Below are 18,121 nucleotides of genomic sequence, written 5' to 3' on the forward strand. Positions count from 1 at the left end.
GCGCAGTAGTATATTTCAGAATAGTTACTGTTTAGTTCAGTAAACGAAGAATGGGGTATAACAAAAAGCAAATATGTCGCGTCAACGAGATCGACCAGTGTTGACAGAGGCGGAAGCAGATGTGTAGCAATACATCAACTTGGTTAAATTTATAATTGGTTCTTTATTCTGTAGTAGATCGTATCACAACTTTACGGGAGAGCAGAGAAAGACTTACTGACGCTAACATATGGTAAGCTTTAGTAACACGATCATATAGACACAAATGGATGTAACTGTGAGTACTACAACTTGGATTTAACGAAAGCCGTTTAGATATTCTGTGGTTTGCAGGGTTGTATAAGACACAATACAATTCTTCATACGTCAGTTTCCAGTAGCTAGATACATGCAATTTCTGGTTAGATACTGAAACTGCTGTCGGATTTTAATACATGACGTATTGCAGGATACAAAATGCTTTGCATTACTTGTTTGTTTGTAGACAGCTACTAGCTTAGTGTTCTGAAAGGTTGTGTATAAACTAAGGGTAGCTAATTCCGGAATTTTTACTTTCCGGACTCCCGAAAGTAAAACCGGACAAATTCCGGAATTCGGAGAATACCGATTTTGGAATAATTCCGGAATTTGAAAAAATCCGGAATTTAGAACTTTCTGATTTCGCTAACATTCCGGAATTCGAAGAAATCCAGATGTCTTTCGAAATCCGGAGTTTTTCTCAATTTCGGAATTTTTTAAATTCCGGATTCTTCCCGAGTCCGGAGTTCTTCTGAATTAGGGAGTTTAACTGAATTCCATAATTTTCCGAAATCCGGAAAGTGAAAGTTAAGCTTCCGAAAACTTGTGAACGAACGGTGTAGGAACAACTCAAGTTATTAATGTAAACTTTGCCGACATCATAAAAGAAATACGAAAGACATTCTGAATCGAAGAAATCGGAGCGGAGACAAAGAAACCTAACGCAACCAGAGTAAAAAGTAATCGTTTACCTCGTAGCGATCGCAGTTCAGTGGTCGAGGTGCTTGTGCGAATGCACGTTGTAATTTTTTTTTTAACTTTAGGAATTTTGATGGCGATTGATCAGCGATAACATACGTTTTATTATATTCACATATTTGAATACTCGGATGTTTCAATACTTGAAATATCAAATTTTCAGGAATAATAATAGTAATAATAATAAACTAATAATAATTACTATTATCTCGTAGAATATTAAGAGCTAGGAGCTAATTATCGCTGAGGTCATACCATTACAAGGAGAAACGTGACATTGGAAAGAATATTTTGGTTTGGTTTAATGTTGCTCACGAGAAGAGGAATTTCTCATCTTGTTTCTAAAATAAATAAAATAACATGAGAATTAACATTTTACATTCGAGACAGGTCAAGGCTAACTCAAAATTTTCGTCTCTCTTTGGAGATGAGAATCGAGACGAGACGAAAAGTATCGTAAACATTTCGCGTCTTGTCTCGATTCTCGAAATAGTGTATATCCATTCTTTAACTAACAATTGATCTGTAGACTGAATCTTATAGGCTATTTCGTTACATTCTGTTTCAGAGCTCATTGAATTATGCTCTGAGTAGGTATTTTGTAGCAAAGCTTTTATATTTACCTCTGCATATCCTAAAAATTAGTTTATCATATGCCTTACTGTTGCGTGATACTCAGTTATATTTATTACAGTTATTTTCCTTAAAACATACAGTAGAATACTTCCTGTTATTATTATTATTATTATTATTAATATTATTATTATTATTATTATTATTATTATTATTATTATTATTATTATTATTATTATTATTATTATTATATCAACACCGTGTATAATCTTTAAAAGATATGCGGTTTGTATCTGAATGGTAAAAGCTAATTGACTGTCGATCTCGGTCGTCGAGAAGTCTTCAGGAGGCAAGGACATCGGTCACGTTCTGGGTTTGAGTTCCGAAGAGGCAAGTATTCGGGCTAGAGCCAAAAGTTATAGGCTTCAGCCAAACATGTTCAAAACAGCTGGGACCGGGCTTAGGCTTCTCAACGGTTCGAGCGGCTCGGCTTACAGCTCATTCACCATCGAACCGAACCGAGAAGTGAGCCGAGCCAACAGCTCACCCAACCGAGCCGATTTGAGCCATCGGCTTAGTTGAGATGAGTCGAAACGTGCCGATGGACTAGTTTCAACTTAGCTGGCTCGAACCGGTTCACATGAGCCGAGTAGGTGACCCATCCCAACCGAGAAAGCTCGACCCATCAGCTCAATTGGGCCGAGCCCACGGCTCGTCCCAACCGAGCTGACTCGAGCTGTTCGCTCAGTTGATAAGAGACGAGCCGGTTGATATCACTACCCGAGTTGGCCTTGTGCTTGGGGCCGTGCAGGTCTCAGCCTTGATTTTAAGAACTACAGTATATACTTTAATTGGTGATTACAACATTTGACGCTGTCTCGTAATAATGAAAAAAAACTCTTGTCTTCTCGTTATCTAGACGAGACGAGATACACTAAAAGTGCCCCACGAGATGCACTAAAATTACGAGACAAGACGCATCCCCGTCGTGAGCAACACTAAAAGTATTCCACGTTACTGCTTACATTTCTCATGGCTTTTGCTTTCCAGTCTAATCAGGCCATTATTTCTAAACGAGTTAAAACGAGTTGAACGAGCGAGCGAGCCATTATCAAACTCAACTCAACTCGAAACTTGACCTCGAAAACAGCGACTTGTCTCGGAACTCAACTCAAAAAAATTACCTTTTACTCGACTCGAATTGAACTTGAGTCGATTCGAATTTTGGCTCGACTCGTGCTCATCCCTATTCGTATTTGTATTTTATGTTTCCACTTCAACAATTTCTACCCTTTCTTCTCCGTTTACCTGCTGTTTCTGGATTTATCTTTCGGTGTCGTCCTTTATTTAGACCATGCACTATTCTTATTCCCAGCTTGTGACCCGCTTCAATTTCTTATTCAGTTTAGGCTTTTCTCCTTACCTCGACTAAACATGTGATTGATTTAATTCTCACTTTCCGCGCAGGACCGATGAAAATTTATTATTATTATTATTATTATTATTATTATTATTATTATTATTATTAGTAGTAGTAGTAGTAGTAGTAGTAGTATACTATTGAACTTGCACGGCGAAATTACTGTATAATACGATATCATTTCTGTAATTTTACTCCATTGTATGTTATTTAGTTTATTAATGGGCACTAAATTGTCTCTAGATCAACGAATAAATTAACTACGGCATGCACTTTGGTGGAGAAAAATGAAATGAAATCTTTAAGTTTAACGTCCCACGGTTATGCCGGTTAGGCTAAAGCAGACGGTGATAATGAGAAATGAGTGAAATGGTGGAATGAAGAAAGTGGGAGGAAACGGGAGAACCCCGAGAAAACCCACGAGCACGGTGTTTGTCCACCACAAAGTCCACACGGTGCGAGCTGGGATTGAACCAGGGACCCCAAGCACCGGAGGTGAACGCTCTACCACTGAGCCACCGCGCCCCCTGCACTTTGGTGGAAATATCATTACAGACACATTATTGGTTCGTTCCAAACATGTTCATGTAATGATATTGGCTGAAGCCTATAACTTTTAACAATTTTATATCGAGCCCGAATACTTGCATGACCGATGTCCTTGCCTCCTGAAGACTTCTTGACGCCGAGATCGACAGTCAATTAGCTTCTACTATTCAGATACAAACCGTATATCTTTTACAGATTATACACGGTGTTGATATAATAATAATAATAATAATAATAATAATAATAATAATAATAATAATAATAATAATAGGAAGTATTCTACTGTATGTTTTAAGGAAAATAACTGTAATAAATATAACTGAATATCACGCAACAGTAAGGCATATGATAAACTAATTTTTAGGATATGCAGAGGTAAATATAAAAGCTTTGCTACAAAATACCTACACAGAGCATAATTCAATGAGCTCTGAAATAGAATGTAACGAAATAGTCTATGAGATTCAGTCTACAGAGCAATTGTTAGTTAAGGAATGGACATACACTATTTCGAGAATCGAGACAAGACGGGAAAAGTTTACGATACTTTTCGTCTCGTCTCGATTCTCATCTCCAAAGAGAGACGAAAATTTTGAGTAAGCCTTGACCTGTCTCGAATGTAAAATGTTAATTCTCATGTTATTTTATTTATTTTAGAAACAAGAAGAGAAATTCCTCTTCTCGTGAGCAACATTAAACCAAACCAAAATATTCTTTCCAAATGTCACGTTTCTGCTTGTAATGGTATGACCTCAGCGATAATTAGCTCCTAGTTTTTAATCTTCTACGAGATAATAGTAATTTTTATTAGTTTATTAATATTACTATTATTATTCCTGAAGATTTGATAGTTCAAGTATTGAAACATCCGAGTATTCAAATATGTGAATATAATAAAACGTATGTTATCGCGGATGAATGGCCATCAAAAATCCTTAAAAAAAAAAAAAAAAAAAAAAAAAAAAAAAAAAAAAAAAAAAACTGCATTCGCACAAGCACCTCGACCACTGAACCGCGATCGCTACGCGGTTAAGGATTCGTTTTTAGTCTGGTTACGTTAGGTCTCTGTCTCCGCTTGCAAACTTGTATGTTATATTTCTTCGATTCAAAATGTCTTTCGTATTTCTTTTATGAAGTCGTTTACATTAATAACTTGACTTGTTCTTGAACCGTTGGTTTTACAAGTTTGTTTCTTCTCCACACGAAACTACAAATATAACAGATTGAATTCTCATACTCTCCATTTCTTTCAAAGCAGTCGCCATTACCTGGTCAAAGACTTATTTCCGCCACGATTCATATTAACCAAAATAAATTCATTTTTCGGAAGCGGAACTTTCACTTTCCGGATTTCGGAAACTTATGAAATTCAGTTAAACTCCGGAATTCAGAAGAATTTGGGAACTCGGGAAGAATTCGGAATTTAGAAAGTTCCGGAATTGAGAAAAACTCCGGATTATTTCGAACTCCAGAATGTTAACGAAATCTCAAATTTTTAAATTCCGGATTTTTCCGAATTCCGGAATTATTCCAAAATCGGAATTTTACGAATTTCGGAATTTGTCCGGTTTTATTTTCGGGAGTGCGAAATGTAATAATTCCGGAATTGGCTATCCCTAGTTTATACACAATCTTTCAGAACACTAAGCTAGTAGCTGTCTACAAACAAACAAGTAATGCAAAGCATTTTGTATCCTGCAATACGTCATGTATTAAAATCCGACAGCAGTTCAGTATCTAACCAGAAATTGCATGTATCTAGCTACTGGAAGCTGACGTATGAAGAATTGTATTGTGTCTTATACAACCCTGCAAACCACAGAATATCTAAACGGCTTTCGTTAAATCCAAGTTGTAGTACTCACAGTTACATCCATTTGTGTCTATATGATCGTGTTACTAAAGCTTACCATATGTTAGCGTCAGTAAGTCTTTCTCTGCTCTCCCGTAAAGTTGTGATACGATCTACTACAGAATAAAGAACCAATTATAAATTTAACCAAGTTGATGTATTGCTACACATCTGCTTCCGCCTCTGTCAACACTGGTCGATCTCGTTGACGCGACATATTTGCTTTTTGTTATACCCCATTCTTCGTTTACTGAATTAAACAGTAACTATTCTGAAATATGCTACTGCGCATGCCTCGTAGATAAATATTTCTGATGCCAATAGTTTCCATTTTGTCCAAGGAATGTTCTTTTTCTTATTACAGCATGACCCTTTAATTACATTATATGAAGAGCATGTAGGTCTAAATACCTCATGTATTACATAGAATGTAGGTTTAACTCTTCCAGCAAAGAAGAAACATATGATCATAGTATACAACCCACAGCAGTAATAGCTGGCAATACAGTGGACGTAATCCCTAACGACACAGAGAGTGAGCTATGCCCTCCCTTCTGGTCTAGTGGCTAGCACGTGCGCCTTTGATGTATGGTGTTCCGGGTTCGATTTCCGGCGGGAGAGAATCTATGATTTTTAACTGTTCTCGATGTTTCTGTGTTCGCGTCCCTGTCTTTATAAGATATTAGAAAAAGCAAGTTAAACGAGTGAAGCAGTTAAAATTAGCAATAAGAAAGTTACTGAAACACGTTCGGTGAGTCAGTTAAAAAAAAAGTGGACAAAGCACTGGCTTTTCGCGCCTTCCATGCGAGTTCGAATCTATCTCGGCTTGATTCTTTATACATTTGAGAGAAAGAATTGTTCCAGGTAATCACTTTTTTCGTATTTTTCGCTATCACTCACAGTTAAAGTAACTGACTATTCTTATTCTTTCTACGAATGATGGATGTTCTCTTTGGCTTCATGTCAAACATGCTCACGTAATGAAAAGACGCTGTCGATAATAATAATATAATACTGTAATATGAAATATTACTAGCTAACTCGTGTGTGTATTTCGACAATATAATTTTATATTATTATGTGGAAATAAGTAAGGCTGGCTGGCGTCCGCCCCCCTAATTTTTTCGATGCTCCTTATGGGTCCATGATGTCCAACGTTGGTCCCATCCCACTATTACCTCCTGTTCTCTCGATATAAGTTATCGACATTTTGCCTAAAGAGGGCTCTGCCGTGGCCCCATGACTACCCATGACAATGACTCTTCGTTCATTTTGCATTGAAATCGCTTATTTTTCTGAGTACTATGAGTGCATACTGTCCAACGTTGCTCCCATCACTATACAATTTCCCGTTCTCTCGATATAAATTGCTAATATTTTGTTTGTAAGGGAGATATGGCGTTACAATCATTACGTTTGAAGAAGAATTGAGAAAGATATTCCCTTGCCACAAACAACATTTATTTTTATTATTATTATTATTATTATTATTATTATTATTATTATTATTATTATTATTATTTTACTTACCACTAATGTTGCCTACATTTATTTGTATTGCAAAGTGTTACTAAAAAGCAAATCAAATAACACTCCTCGCCATTCACGTTCCCGAACTCGAAATACATGATTTACAGTTCTCTGTGTTAGAGGAAAGAATTGTTCTATTATTCTATTATTTATTCTATTATTCTTTCAAATACCACGTTTCACAAGTTACTTCACTTTCAATGTGTAATTTCATATCATCACTAACAATCATCTTGTTCCCATACGAAAATAACCCCCTCCTGAAAAAAAAGCCTGACCGTAGCGAAAGGGCGTGAACCTTCTTTAGGCGATTAATCGGGTCAAATATTTCAATAAGTCCCTGCACACAAATATTTCCGTAAAAGAGGAAAAGTTATTCAAACTTTCTGAATACCTATTTATGGGCGAAATTTGGTTCCCTTGGAACTTTTTAAGTTTGAAGGGCCGCCATTTTGAACATTTTCATCTGATTATTCTGGTTAACGAACTCATCAAGATATTTCAACAATTAATGTTTGTGCCAAGTTTCGTCTCAATCCGCTGTAAATTAGGGTGGTTATGGCATTCACAAATAGCGTTATATATATGCACAGATAGATAGATAAATAGACACACAGAGGGAGAGAGAAAAAGTGTTTTGCTCTCTTCTCGCACCTGTTGTGCGTCAGAGCTGAACCGGGCCCCTTTGCTAAACGTATTGATCAGCCTAACCTACACACAAGCCTCTTACTTGCTAACGTAGAAATGTGGTCGGAAGGTGTAAGGCATGTAGAAATTGTATTTTTAATAACCATGAGTATGGTCGATTTCCATGTTTTTATTTCTATTTTTTGCAGCTACTTCGGAACGTTCAATTTTTGTTCTTCACTGATCGCAAATGGCGTTTACATTCAAAATAAGAGAAATTTTGGTGGCATTTGTTCGGATATTCTTCTCTTTCGAAATGAAGAAAAGAATAAAAGCAATACGCAAAGACAAAAAGTATTATCAGTACTAAACATTACCAATAATAATTGCTACGAAAAACTAAATACGACCTCTTTTACCCTCTCATGAGCTGTATGTATTATCAACAAAAATTTTTAAAAATGTCCTTCACGGGGATCCGAACTGGGGACCTTTCCATTTGTAATCCAGCAGCTTAATCACTACACGAAGATCGTGGCATGGTGAAAGTTTAGTTATCGGCGTATTTGTTGTATTTGTGTTTTATGTTCCCACTTCGACAATTTTTACTCTTTTTTCTAAGTTTAACAGTTATTTCTGGCTTTCTCTTTCGGTGTCGTCCTTTATTTACACTATGCAGTATTCGTATTCACAGCTTGTGCCCCTTGCAATGTCTTATTCAGATTAAACTTTTCTTTTTGCCCCTCAGTAAACATTTGATTGATTTAATTCTCATACTCTCCACGGATGGAGCTCAGGAATGCCAGACTCGAAAAATAGGTGTACATTTACTTTCCTGAAAGATAATACTAGGCTGCCGGCTTTTGCTTTCTGCAGAAATAATGTTATTATTATTTGTAGATATCTGGATGCATTTAGATAAAAAGATAATACAGTAAATGTCGAGATCCGCTATGATACTTGCATTAGAGCGAATGGAGTCAGTTTGCATTCAGTAAAAACGACGAGAGCGGGTGGGTTGAAATGGGAAAAGTACGGCAGCTCATATTGTCCTTAGAACTTGCAAATTCGAAATATTCTAGTTTGAACCCAGTGACGTGCGGAATAAACAGTTTTTAGCTGAGAAAGAATGAATATCACGGTGAGACCATAAGGTAATATTTTCATAAACTAGTAAAGAGAGAGCGCGTTAAAATGATGGGCAAGTTGATGGGCCACTTGCAATGGGGCAGGCATTCCAGAGCTGGTGAAGCTTTTTGTAGTATGCATTTGCAACCTCAGAAATCACCTTAAAGTGAGAACATTAGTAGAGATGTCACTTAACTTCATTGTAATAGTATCCTACATTGTCTCAAAAGAGATATTAATAAGGGATTAAATCAATCTCTAAGTGATGCGCTGATTAAAGAAATAATTTTGAGGATGGAGGAGATGTTCGATTTTTAATTAGTGGTTTGGGGTGCAACAGGCGTGCCAATAATTCGAGGGTTATCTCTCAATGTTTCTAAATGCTGTGAAATTTAGAAGTCAGCACTGGACAACGACATGTATTCCTTAATTCATATTGGCTTACAGCAAGTAAAGGAATTCAACACTTTATCGGACGTCGCTGGATCTTATGTTTTGTACCTAGGTCTTAAAAGAGTAATGTAGTTATTTTAAAGCAACTTAACTCTCATTATATAATGGCGTATCATCTAAAAACCGTTAAAAACTATCAATTATAATCAAGCAATTTCTATTCTTCCCGTTTATATGATACTACAATACTATCTGAGAGTGTTTACTGCTGAAGAAATCTACTTAACAACCATAACCCTCTCACCTTCTTCTTAATCGTTAGCCCGATAGATACTGTTTAATACAAAGTGCTGTGTTTACGGATATTTTGTTCAAACGAAGGGATCATTTTAACATTCGTTAACACTCGAGGCTATCAAATATGCATTTAATTAGCGTCCTTGCTCTCACAAGGGCTTACATACAGAGTTCTGTAGGATTCACTATGATCCTTTCTATCATTAATAATATTTTCCCGATTGTGTCCTGTAAACCTTTCTATGAAACCCATTATATTCTAACCTCCGAAGCAGCCTTACTTTGGGCCTGAGACCGGTGATCTGGTCGATGAGACAAATAAAGAAACGATTTTAAGTTCTGTTGATATTTTTTCTTAGAAAGTTACCCGTATAATATTTACGGTATAGTCAGTCCTGTGTTTCGCTACCAACTTAGTAACACTGGTCATCACAAAGCAACGAAACTGTGGACTAATCAAATAATCTCTTCATATAAGCTCACTGTATGCTTTGATTAGTAACTAAGTCACACAGTTCATAGAGCAGTAAAACTATTCATTTTAGAAGTCTCTTCATGTAAATTCTCCATATCCAAGTTCTTGAATGAAAAAGTAATCTGATATCACGGTAGCATTGTCGTGATAAGAATATCGTATCACATTTCGTCATTCTGACATCCTCTTTCTCTCGCTAAATGTTCTAAATTAATTTGATGAACACTACCATTTCCGGGAGGGGATGATTTTAACTGTTTTAAAAGCCTGGTCATCCCAACTCAAAAATTCATATCTTTTTCGATTACGTTGAAATTCAATTTCCAAGTTATATAAAAATGCATGTGGTGTTCCTGCTCAATCTACTTGCACCGAGGTGTCTATGGCCAACTCTACAGGAACAATTGGACGATTTTTTTTATGAATCGAGTCCTTGCTAAGCCATTGCATCGTGCCTAGCAGCTAAGTCAACAAGCAAAGGAATACCAGTAAAACCCTGCAATAAAACGTGCTACTACAAAAGGAATATCCTATTCCAAGGGCTCTTTGTTCCAATGAGATAGATGCTCAACATCTTTTCTAATACGCTTACCATCACAGTTGCGTAAAAGAGACTCCAACATAATCCGAATACAGATCGGCAGTCTGGATAAATCATCCCGTAACTGCCGTGCTAATTAGGCAAGGAATATTACTTGTTTTCTGTACCTTCCAAAGATGTAAGCGGGCTAAAAAAAAAAAAGAGTTCTGCATATATTTCTCCGCATCGATATGAGTTTCTCTTTTTAAGTCAACTTCATTTCCAGTGCAAGAAGATTAACAAGTAAATATTTGCTTTAAATATACATCAAAAAAGCTCTCAGAGGATTAAATAAAATAATTTATATAATTACCATGTTCATTTGTCTAGTGTTTACAAGTAGACAAATGCAAGCTCAATCCTGTGTATTTTAATATTTTGCAGGCCATTTCTTGCTTCATCTAAAAATAGATTAAAATAATTTATTGAATATAAAGCAAACCGCATGATATAAATTCGTTATTTGGTTATTTTTTTGCGCCTATGGTGTTGACAACTAATCTTAAATTTGTCATAGAAAGCAAAGTAGAGTCTATGAAATCAAAAGAAAGAAGCACTTGTAATCTCAAGGACCACTCATTGTTGGGTACTTTAAAATTCAGGTTATGCAAGAGGCTTAATGACCGCTTTAGATAGGATTATTCTTGCACAAAGTTCAAAAAATTGATCAAAAAAATATTGACTGATAGTTTTTCGAAAGATAGTTTTATCTTTTTTTAAAAGACATTTTATTATGGCTCTCATCTCATCTTATGTGATATGGGTTAGATATTAAACAGAAAGAAGAAAAAATCTATGACACACATTTTAGCTGATTTAGAAACGCACCTACTTCTTGGCACGCTGTTCAGGAAATAGGCAATCATCTAGCCATTCGTAACTTGCAACCTTTCGAAAACATCGATAAATGGAAATTGAAACTAGGTGGAAAATATTTTACAATAATAGGAGGAAGTTTATCTGTTTTTCCTCTTCCCAAACAATCTTTTAAACAAGCGCTTATTCTTGCCTCACACACAGATAGCTGTGCTCATAAACTCAAGCCATTTCCTTAGCTATCTTAAGCAAAATATGACCACATTTGGCGCTGAAGTAGTCCTCTACTTTCTTTTGGTTAAATCGTAATCTGGTTCTAGCGAGAAGAGTAGTTGTATTAAATAAGGATTAACAACTAGAAGAGAACATAGTTATTTTAGACGATGCTACTTTTATGATTCCACAGCAGGCCATTCATTTAGATCGCGTAAATTAAAAAAGGAGTGATTTCAAACAGACAAGAACACTTATGTCCTCTTGTTAGCGTATCTAGTCAAGAAAAAACTTAGGGAAGTTTTAAAGCATCACCTCTCTCTTGTAAAGCTGCTTTCTTTCAATCTTTTCCTAGTGCCTGCGCGTTTTATAGGGTTAAATAATGAAATGCTCGCCTAATATCTAATAGATAATCAAGTCAGCGCACACTGAAAAAGTATTTACCCCAAAAGTCCTGTAGAACTTCTCTTATCGTAACAGTATCTGGGAATGAAGGATTAATCTTGCTAACGTTATGTCTGACGTTGAGTTAATCCCCCAGAAAATTTTGTATACTTCATTAAGCACTGTTCGGTAATCATATCACTTGGATCTTCGCTCAGGAAGACCTTTTATCCTACGAATTCTGAAAGTTACTTGAGTTGTTTATTTCTTGTAATCCTCTCATACCGTAATTGCCTCCAAGGCTTCCATCTGTTGAGTATAATGATGTGCAAATTTTGCATAGAAAAGATGACCAGCTGCGTGAAAAAACGGAAGCATTAAATTAATTGCCTACAAATGAAGTTTCTATTTCCCTGTTCGATTTAGTCCCTTTGGATGAATAGCAATACGATTATGACCTTCTCTATATACTGCAGCCAAAGCTTGCCGCTTCGCAAAACTTCACCGTTTTAATATTGAGATTTCTTCGATATCGTTTTTTCATGCAGTTTCATTTTCTTGTAAATGTTGGATATTGATTTCCTCATCCAGACATTGTTAAATAAGATCGCAGATCATAGCTTTTGTCATCTCCTCCGAGGGTTCTAAATGTTTTCATAGCCACACGTAATGGTCGCCGAGCAAAGTCTAGAAGTTTGTTCTCGTTGAAGTTCAGTAGGTATGGCCATACAGCATTTTCACTAATGTTGTCATAGTGCACAGGATACCCCGAAGTTTTTCTATACCATTTCCTGAAATAATGTATCCAATCGTGCCTAGAAATTACTTAAGTGGAAACCTCCTAAGTGCGGTACGACTTTGGAGAGTTCAGAAATTTCTTCAGCAGGTACGATTATAAAACCTTTCCAGTATAATTAATGAACTAATGTCATAACAATTGTGCTTTGTCCACTTTTCTTGCAATTATTTACTGAAGCAGAAGAATAGAATCTATAGTATTGGTACTTGATGTTGAATTATTGAAGAAATACAGAGTGACTACACTGCTTGTATCAAAAGGATATGTGTATCTCGCCATTCCACATTCGTTGTGGCGAAGCTTTCACACGATGAGTAGCTATCCAAAGGTTTTTGAGAAAAGGAAATTGAGACGCGAGACGCGATTGATGACTTGATAAATGTTCCGAGTAAGACAAAATTGATATACCAAGAACATGAGTGTATAGAAGTAAGGTTAAAGAGGATGTCAGAATTACGAAATGTGATACGATATACTTATCAAGACGATGCTACAGTGATATCAGATTACTTTTTCATTCAAGACATGAATGTGGAGAAATTTCATCAAGAGACTTATGTATTGATTGCCTTTTTTCTGCTCTATGAAATGTGTGCCAGTTAGTTACTACTGCCACATTTTGGTTGCTTTGTAATGACCAATGTTACTAAGTTGGTAGCGAACACAGGACCGACTATACCGTGAATATTATCCACCTAACCGTCTAAGAGAATATTTCAAAAGAACATAGAATCGATTCTTTGTCTCATCCTAGTGAATGGTACAGAACTCTGTATAAAAGCCCTAGTGCGCCGCAAAGAAGGTAATTAAATGCATTTTTCATAGCCTCGAGAATATAGACACAGGAGATACTTTAAATGATATATCCGTAAGAATACAACTCTTTGGCCTAAACAGCTTCCATCATGTTAACTATCAAGAACAATGTGAGAGCGTTATGGGTACTAAGTAGATTTCGTCAGCAGGAAGCACTCTCAATAAGTATTGTAGTTACATATAAACTTGAAGAATAGCAACTCCTTATCATTTTAAATTAATTCTTATGTTTTTTACATTTGGTATCACAATTTTTTTTTTAATCCCAAGGGCTAACGAACAACAAACCGCTGTACGTTCCCAAAGCTAAACGTCTCTGATAGCCTCGTCTTGTTAAAGGGAGAAGAAAATCCACGGTTTTTAAAATGGTACGACATTGTATAATGTTATTTCAGTAGTTCTAAAAGCATCACTGCTTCGTTTTTAAGATTTAGGTACACAACAGTTTCATTTTCTTGTAAGTGTTGCATATTGATTTCCTCATCCATCTTTGTTGAATAAGATCGCTGATCCTAGATTTTGTCATCACCCCGAGGGATGTAAAAAGTCTTTATAACCACATGCTAATGGCGAAGAGCAAAGTCTAGAAGTGATTTCTCAATGATCTTGAGTAGGAATGGCCTTTCAGCATTTTCACTAATGTTGTCATACTGTACAGGATACCCCAAAGTTCTTCTATACCATTTCCTGACATAATGTACCCAATCGTGCCTAAAAATTACTTAAGTGGAAACCTCCTAAGTGCGGTACTACTTTGGACAGTTCAGAAATTTCTTCAGCAGCAGGTACAATTACAAAACCTTTCCAGTATAATTAATAATCTAATGTCATAACACATGTGCTTTGTTCATTTTTCTTGCACTTATTTACTGAAGCAGAAGAGTAGAATCTATAGTGTTGGTACTTGATGTTGAATTATTGGAGAAATACAGAGTGAGTACACTGCTTGTATCAAAAGGAGATGTGTGTATCTCACCATTCCACAATCGTTGAGGCAAAGCTATCACAAGATGAATAGCTATCCAAAGGTTGTTTGAGAAAAAGAAATTGAGACGCGAGAGGAGAGTGATGACTTGATAAAATGTTCCGAGGAAGACAAAATTATACACCAAGAACATGAGTGAATAGAAGTAGAGGTAAAGAGGATGTCAAAATGACGAAATGTGATACGATAATGATCAAGAACAAGAGAACTGATCAAGATTTCTTCAGCAGGAAGCACTCTCAAAAAGTATTGTAGTTACATATAAACTTGAAGTATAGCAACTGTTTATCATTTTAAATTAATACTAATGTTATTTACATTAGGTATCACAATTTTTTTTTAATCCCAAGGGCTAACCAACAACAAACCACTCTACATTCCCAAGTTAAACGTCTGTGATACCCTCGTCTTATTAAAGGGAGAAGAAAATCTACGTTTTTTAAAATGATACGGCATTGTATAATGTGAGTTAAGTAGCTCTAAAAGCATCTCTGCTTCGTTTTTAAGATCTAGGTACACTATATAAGATCCTGCGGCCTCTGATAAGGTGTGGAATTCCTTTACTAACTGTAGGCCAATATGAATTAAGGAATACATGCCGTTGTCCAGTGCTGACTTCGAAATTTCACAGCATTTACACACATCGAAAGATAACCCTCGAGTTATTGGTACGCCTGCTGCACCCTAAACAACTAATTAAAAAAATGAACATCAACGTCCATCGTCAAAATTATTTCTTTAATCACCGCATCACTTAGAGATCGATTTCATCCTTTATCAATATTACTTTTGAGACATTGCAGAACTCTATTACAATGAAGTGAAGTGACATCTCTGCTAATGTTCTCATTTTAAGGTGATTTCTGACGTTGTAGATGCATATTACAAAAAGCTTCACAAGCTCAGGGATGCCTGCCATTTCGCAAGTTGCCCATCAACTTGTCCATCATTTTAATGCGCTTAGTCTTTACCAGTTTATGAAAACAATACCTTATGAGCTCACCGTGATATTCATTCATTCTCAGCTAAACTCTTCTTCTTCCGCACGCCACTGAGTTTAAACTCGAATTTTTCGAATTTGCGAGTCCTAAGGCAATTTGAGCTGTCGTAATGTTTCAAAAGATATTGCTTTACTACAGCGTGTGACTTGCAATTGAAAAATTCTAATCTCACTACGCTTCTTATCAAATATTACTATGTCTGGTTGGTTGTAGTGCATGCTAACTGCTTGCATTCGTTTTGATAATAGAACAACACGTGCACGACATCTTCTCTTAGTAAAAGGATATCTGAATGTTTCGGTATCTTAGTTATCTGAAAACAGTCTGAAGTATAGATCTAAGCACATAACTGTGTGTTTCGACTTTCTTCTTCCCAACGTTAACGGCTCTACTAACGAAGGTACTCAAGGCAGTTTGTCATGATATTTCGCCATATGCAGCGAACACCTAAGCAGAATTCTACAGATGATTTGGTGCTTCTATTATTGTAAAAAAATTTCCTTGGTGATCTAGGATGGCTCTGGTCAACGGACATGGATAATCTCGGAAACATACCAGGCCAAATGACATTCTGCTTCATTGTTAGAGACGAATACACATCGTAAGCCTACACTGCTGGAGATTAATCGTGTACATTTTGTGGACTTTAACGCTAATCGAAAGTTTATCGCAGTCTCTTTTACTTACTTTGGTCACCGAGACGAGCAAGTTCTTGAACACTTATCCCAAGGGGGTAATTCAGGGCTTGTGGCCAAAAATGTGGGAAGTGAGCCTTGGAAGTTTTATATATATCAGGGATTTGTCAATTGATAATTTGGTTGATGTCTCTTTTCGACACGTATTCTACCAGGCCTCTATAACTTTTTTGTATCGCGAATCAGTGCTTACACCGCTAGCTTTAGTAATTCATAGGCCGAACTTGTCTCACAGGCCAGACCAACAGAAGCGGGCCAGGGTCTACAAGGTAATCACGTACCTATTTACCTAAGGATCTCCTACTAGAGTTTTATGCCAATAAACTGCATTGAATCTTTAACAAGCTTACGACCACAAGTGTAATATAACTGTTACAGAAAATTGTTAAACTGCGTGGGCCTCTGTCTGAAAAGCAGCTTGATGGAGTGGCAAAGGAACAAGGTGCTGAGCAGTAAGCATTGATTATCCTTATGTCGTATAAAACCTAGGGGAATAAGTTGAAGCCAACTGTCATCGACGTGTAGTAGAGCTTTCATTCTTACGACACTGTCTTGGATAAAAATGTACATGGAGTCTTTGTCCTGTGACGGTTTTGTTTTCTCTTCGCGTACCAAAGCTGCTTGTGTTAAATGATTCAAAAATATTTAAGGAGAAAAATAAACCACCTTCATGTTTCACACCTTGTCTTTATACCTTCATTTAAAGTTACAACAAGATCGTCTTCATGTCCTTTTTGTTAGGTCTATACGTTGGTGACGTTATTACAAAATAATAATCATAACTGATTTGATCATCAATTAAGACGCTGTCAATGACATATTGCTTTTCTACATCTGTTGTTCGTCATCACCTAAATCAGATTGACTTCCGATCTCCCATTTTTTCATGATCTCCCTTGGCAGAATGCACAAAATCTTCAATACTTCATATCGACTCTTTTACACTACCATTTGGCTCGTTCACAATGCTATCTTCCAATACTTTTTATACGTACAGTTAAGTAAGCTTATCCGGCTGGAGATAATGGTAGCTGTGAGGGTCCTGGAATTCGCATAACTTCCTTCACACAACAACCCTATTCGACTGGGTGCATGCTTAGATCACTTCGCTCCTGAACTTAGAGGTACTTTAGAATTGAATGCTGCACAGCTGCCGTGTTAGTAGGAGGAAAAGTGGCCATATTGAAGCTTTGTAATTACTCCGTTGTTGTATCTGATATGGCTTATACCGGAGAAGATATTTTTCCTTCTCCATACAGGCGAATAATAATTGTGTAATCTTGACCATTATGTCAGGATTGAGGTTTGGTTGGTTGAAGATTCTGACTAACTTGCACAATTCTTTTTCTTTTTGAAGGATCTTGAAGGCTGAAAACTATTTTCTCCTGAGTATAGCCGAGGTCTTGTGAGAGCCTGTTGCTTCATGAAAAAAGTGAAAGCACTCTTTTAATGACGCTAAAGTTTCTTTAAATTCAATGATTTCGTAGCATTTACTTTCAGTCCTGCTTGCTTTGCGCCTTAAAAGAATCAGCAACTGTTCATGACGTCTTCTACCATGATTCTTAAAAGATATGAATCAGAACCATCAACAGCTACAAATTATCCTGTTGTTGGTTATAGTTATACCATTTCTGTTGTCCATATGCAACTACCTTTACTCTTTCGAAACCTCTTTGCATCATTTGCAGCCGTCTACTATGGATCCCCAAGTTTCTCAAGAACCGTGATTGTATTGTCGTCGCTTCAATGGCAGAACTAAATTCGATCGTTGAGATATATCCCGAAAACTCTTTTTTGTCTTTCGGCACTTTCCGTATCTAATTGTAAATGATATCCATAAAATATCAGGTGAAAATAGAGCATAACATAATTTATATACGTACTTAACGCAGATTTGACTTGCCATTTTTAGTCCACACCATTGCGTGTAGAAGAACTCTTTCTTCTACGTGTGGGTTTAAAACTCAAGACAAGAGAGACTGCAATATTCAC

Source organism: Thermobia domestica, chromosome 13, assembly GCF_964235325.1.
Source record: "Thermobia domestica chromosome 13, izTheDome1.hap1.1, whole genome shotgun sequence".
Lineage (NCBI taxonomy): Eukaryota > Metazoa > Arthropoda > Insecta > Zygentoma > Lepismatidae > Thermobia > Thermobia domestica.